Source organism: Cetorhinus maximus, chromosome 7 (genome assembly GCF_964194155.1).
Source record: "Cetorhinus maximus chromosome 7, sCetMax3.hap1.1, whole genome shotgun sequence".
Classification (NCBI taxonomy): domain Eukaryota; kingdom Metazoa; phylum Chordata; class Chondrichthyes; order Lamniformes; family Cetorhinidae; genus Cetorhinus; species Cetorhinus maximus.
Genome location: NC_135885.1, coordinates 120,566,464 through 120,572,463, shown reverse-complemented (window position 1 = coordinate 120,572,463; position 6,000 = coordinate 120,566,464).

Below are 6,000 nucleotides of genomic sequence, written 5' to 3'. Positions count from 1 at the left end.
ATGCAGTGCACAGAGGTGAGAGTTTCAGATGGTGCAAACATTCTTGTGTAGTCTCTTCATCGAATGAAGCCTCAAAATGGAGCCCCCCTTGATCATTGAAAGACAATGGCACCTTGATGCAGATCTCCCTTGTCTCACCAGGGTGTCTGGCATGCACAGTGACAGTGTGATGGCTTAAACTGATGACATGTCATTGTTCTCCCTTAGATTCCCCAGCACGCACTCGAACGCAGGACCTCGAAGAGCCATCCCTGATGCCAGAGGACCGCCCGGCTTCAGATGAACCAGCGTCACACCCGCTCTCTGAACCAGACACCAGCGCAGGGACCAGCATCTTGGTGGGCATTAGGCATTCTGTTAGAATGTTTGCACAGCGGTGAGAGATTTCACACTCGCTTGAGAAGCAGGCAGAGGCAGAGAGTCCACAGGGCGCCAGCAGTCAGACCAGGACCAGGGCGAAGCTGAGTCAAAAGGCAGATAATGAGCCGCTGGAGTTGCTCATTAAGCAGCAGATGCTGGATGTCCAGTGAGATGTGTGGGAGGATCTGGGGGAGACCCATGAGGGTATGCATGCCATGGTCTCTGTTGTGGAGGAGTCCATGCGGAGCATAAGTTCTGTGTTGACCCTCATGACTGAAAGCACTGCTCCTCCACTGAGAGAGTGGCAACTCCCATGGAGAGGCAGCTCCAGGGACAGAATCAGGGGTTCCTTGGGACGTGCTGGGCCTGCAAGCCCTCACACAGGCGATGACCTCAGGTGGTCAGTGCCAGTGTGGAGATGGACGAGGCACCCAATATCCCAGCTAGTTGCCCGACCATCAATGGTGAGCAGGGAGGTCCAAAGCAACCTCACGTTGGTGCACAAACTGCTTGTCATCTCTGTGGGATCCTCTCAGGACTCTCTGGATGATGGCAGCAGCTCCTCTGCCCCTCTGTCAATGACCGTGGCATCTGATGAGGCTGCGAATACTGGGGAGATGCTAGCTGTAGCATTGGCAACTCCCTCTCAGGCGGGCCCATCACAGGCTCCACTGGCCAGTGGACAACCACCAAGGACATCAAGGCCAACAAGATACCAGAGTTAACAGGCTGCCTCCAATGTGGCTGCCATTGTGTTGAGGGGAGGGGGGGGTGGTTGGGTGGGGTGGGGGTGTTGTTGGGGGTGGCTACGTCAATACATAACGTAAATGTAAGTTTAAGGGACCATGAGCATGAAAGGGACTGGTCACATGCGATCTTCTGTTCTGTAATATTTTGTTTACGTTTACTGGTGTAGAATTGAACACCAGAGAAGGTTATGTTAATTTGTTTGGATTGTGAAAATGACATAAAGTTTGTTTTTGTCGTAATGACCTGAGTGTGCTTCACCTTTTTATTTTTTTGGTGTAGGGTACACCAGTGTGAAATGCTGAACGTGAGTGGCTCTAGACCTCATTGCACAGACACTGAGTGGACTCTGGGTTCAAAGCAAAGGGTCATTTCAGACATCCTGGATGGATACGTCATAAGGTGGAAGCAGATCTTTGGCAGCCTAGCTGAAGGAGCGTTGGACCAAGATGTCCCTGGTGTTCCTGTCTTCCAAAGGATACAGAGGTCTGCCTCCACACCCTCAGCATTCCCCTCACTGTGCCCCTCTTCTGACTTACCACTGGGTTCATCCTCTGTGTCCTGTGGAACTGCCTCAAGATCCTCTTCTTCCTGTGGGACCCCCCTTGCCAGAGCCAGATTGTGGAGAGCGCAGTATGCAACCACTATCAGTGACAGCTGGTGTCGAGGGGTATTCTAGTGCACCCCCTGAATGGTCCAGGCATCGAAAGCACATCTTCCGAAGACCTATGGTCCTCTCTATTAGCGCCCTTGTAGAGGCATGGCTCCGATTATATCGCTGCTCTGCCTCTGCTCTTGGGTGACGGAGAGGCGTCATAAGCCATCTTTTCAAAGGATAGTCCTTGACACCCAGCAGCCATCCATCCAGCCGGGCTGGAGCACTGAATAGCCTCGGTACCTGGGAATGTCTCAAGGTATAAGCATCATGGGAGCTGCCAGAGTGCCTTGCACAGACTTGCAGAATCTGCATCCTGTGATCACACACTATCTGAACGTTCATTGAGTGGAATCCCTTCCTGTTGATGAAGGCACCCGGCTGACCCGCTGGCGCCTTGATGGCCACATGTGTGCAGTTGATTGCACCCTGGATGCGGGGGAACCCAGAAATCGCTGCAAACCTTCTGGCTTGCTCAGCCTGGCTGGCTTCATCCATGCAGAAATGAATAAATGTCATTACCCGCTCGAACAGAATTTCTACCACCAGCTTGATGCAACTGTAGACAGCTGATTGGGACACCCCACAAAGATCCTCCACTGACCCCTGGAAAGGGCCGGAGGCATAGAAGTTGAGGGCCACTGTGATCTTCAGAACCACTGGCATGTGGTTTCCACCCACACAGTTGAAGTTGATCTCAGGCCCAATCATATGACAAATGGAGGTCACGGTCTCCCTGGAGAGGTGGAGCCTCCTTCAGCATTGCATCTCGGATGCATTGAGGTAGCTGCATCACTGCTTGCAAACCTTGGCAGCAGGATAATGGTGTCTTATGTGGCCCTTTCTGCCTTGGACTACCTGCTGGCCCTGCGCCCCTTGTGCCTGCACCTCTCCTCCCACAGGTCACTCCCCTGGAAGCTGCATTGAGACACCTGGCCCCCTCTCCCTTCTGCCCCTCTCTCTTCCTCTTCAGTGGAGGTGCTACCAGCAGAAACCACAATCCCCATTACCCAGCTTACAGAAGGTTGTCTGATACCTTAAGGGTCCACATGGTCAAAATCCTCTGGAAGACTTGGAGATACCAATGAGTCCCAAAATGAAGCCTAGAAATGCTAAGAATGAAGCTCAGAAGTTGCCAAGTTCAAATAAGCAACCAGCAGCAAACTATCCCCTAAACTCCTCACTACTCACACTGGCAATGCTGCTGACCCTTTTTATCCTGTCCTTGGTTGAGGTTTTTCAAAATGTGGGCTGCCCGCCTGCCCATTTGGCCTCCACGATGAGCGAGAAATCGCACGGGCTATGTAAAATCAGGGTCAATTGAATTTTCAGTGGCATTAAGTGGCCTTTTAATTGACGGTGGGTGCGGCTCCGACACTGACACATGCCCACCGACCTGAAGATTCCACGCGTGCGGGATGACATCGGGATGCTCGCATCTTCTCGTGTTCCTGAATGGTATTGACAAGGTGGACGTGATAAGGATGTGGGTGACTCCAGATCTCGGGGTCTCTGTTTTAAAATTAGAAAGGTCGCCCTTTTAGGACAGAGATGAAGAGAATGTTTTTCTCTCAGAGGGTTGTGCAATTTTGGAACTCTCTGCCTCAGAAGGTGATGGAGATTGAGTATTTTTAAGATGAAGGTGGATAGAATTTTTAAAAATTTATTCCTGGGATGTGGCATTGCTGGCTAGGCATTTATTGCCCATCCCTAATTGTTCAGAGGGTATTTAAGGGTCAACCACATTGCTGTGGGTCTGGAGTCATATGTAGGCCAGACCAGGTGATGTTTCCTTAGTGAACCAGATGGGTTTTTACAACAATGGCTTCATGGTCATCATCAGACTTTTAATTCCAGATTTTTATTGAATTCAAATTCCACCATCTGCTGTGGTGGGATTCAAACCCAGGTCCCCAGAGCATTACCCTGGGTCTCTGGAATATTGGTCCAGTGACAATACCACTGTGCCACTGCCTCCCCTTGTTGATGCTTGTTATGCAAGGGAATCAAAGGTTATTGATGGGAAAATGGAAATGTGGAATTCGAAACACAAACAGACCATGATCTTAATGAATGGCAGAGCATCTGCTCCTATTTTGTATGTCCGTATGTTTCCCAAGCAAGTAGAAAATCCTCGTGGAACTGTTGGGCCAGTGACTTAAATATGCAAATAGGCAATTAATTGTGGCTTTAATCCAGGATTTTGGCTTTAACATCCAGCATTAGGGGCACCTAGCTCTGTTAAACTTCCCAGGTCCAATAAGGTGAGAGCAGCAGGGTGTTCTTGATCAATGAAACTGACAGGCTGGAAAACCTTTAATCAATGAAACTGCATAGCTGTTGGCCTGTCTAAGTGAAAGCCCTGTTCTTAGAGCACTTGTTTTGAGAGTCTACTTTCACTGTTTTAAAGGTAGTTTCCAATTTTTTGGAAGTCACTTCACCTACATTGAATTTTACTCAACTCAACCTGATCTTCCCTGATGTCAGCCTTAACTTCAACATGGGAGTAACTAATGCAGCTAAAGTATGGACTTCTAATGAGGTGTTATAGGAGCAGCTACATTGACGGCAGCAACTGGAGCACCCACAACAGCAGGAACAACAACAGCAATAATACCAAACAGTAGCTGCCTCTCCATAGCCACATACCACTCCACAGGAAAGACGGGATGGACACACAGTTCCAGATTGAAGTAGATGATACCTCAGCACAGGATATACAGGCAGACGATCAGCTTTCTCAACGTAATGAATTAACAGTGCCATAGGCTGTTTAGACTTTCATGGCAGACCATTGCTGACATCTGCAGTCTCTTGGCACAAGAGCTCCTTCCAAGAGAGCCAAGTGGACATGTGGCCTTCAAAATCATCACAGTCCTGAATTTCTTTGCCTCTGACTCTTTCCAGGGATCTGTTAGTAGCATCTTCAGAATCTCACACCCTGCTGTGCCATGTTTACCAAGCCTGCCACTTATGTCACTTTGCCACTGATGAGAATCAGTCGAGGGATGAAGACCCCCATTAATTTTCGGAAGGCGATCTGAGAGAGAGGGCGAGAGAGAGAGAGAGCCCAACTGATCATCAGAAGAAGAACTTACAATCACAAGAACTGGCCACTTCTGATGATTCTATGAACACAGTTAATGGCATATTTGAGCTAGATACTGCTGAAGTGTTTACTTGCTGGAAGTAATGTAACGTATTTGAGTATTCTGATGCTAGATATCAGTGAAGAATTGATTGGTTAAGAGTAAAGTAACAAAGCAGCTGCTATTTTGTGATTATAATTATTTCCTTTTCTCTTTTTTTTTCAATCAGTTAAATCTGTAATCATTTCCTGTAACCAGTTTAATTTTCAGTAACAATTTCAAACCTGAGACCATGTTAAAATGTCATCATGGGGGCAAATAACCTAACCCCATTAAGCATAAAAACCTTTTGAGTGAGTCAATTTGTTCCCTTGTAATTTGCAGATCAAAAGAACTATAAGTAAGGTGTTTCATAAAAGGTAGGAACTCCTACATCTAATTGACAGTCAGACACAGAGAGGTGTCACATTTGCTGCAGTGGCTGGATTCCTACAGGTATGTGAAAGAGTCCCATCACTTCATCACCTACACTCATTGCCACCGTGCCAATCCCTGAAGCCTGTTCCTTCACAGTAGTCAATGTGGCAATGACTGCAGATCCGGCCCTGACTCTTTGCCTCTTCCTAGAGCTGTGAGCTCTCCCCACATTTGGTAAGCCTTAGTGAAGTCTTCATAGTCGTAAGCACGTTAACTGTATGTATTTATATATATATATATATATATATATACACAATATACAGTAAAGGGTACAAGCTAGGAGCTGCCTTCATCCTTGCTTGTGCACAGGGCTCTGTCCAACATGAGACTGACTGCTAAGCGCGGGTCATGTGTTCTCTTACATCACTGTGTGGGTGGTACCATATTCAGTCCCACGTTAACCCTATATGTGCCAGCTCCTTATGCTGCAGCTTTATCCAATGCATTTCAAGCTATTCTAGTTTACCAGTTTACCTAATGTATTTATATCATTATTATTCCCCCTTCTCCCCCCTTCATGTTTCTGAGTTCATAGGTTCAGGCAGTTTGCAGGCCTTATAACAGTTCCATATCTCGTTCTATTGTTGAAGGAGTGCTAGGCTCTGTTGCTGCAGGTAAACTCTGTCGATTTGGAGGTTCTGGCGTCTGGGTATCTTTTCATCCTTTTGTTCT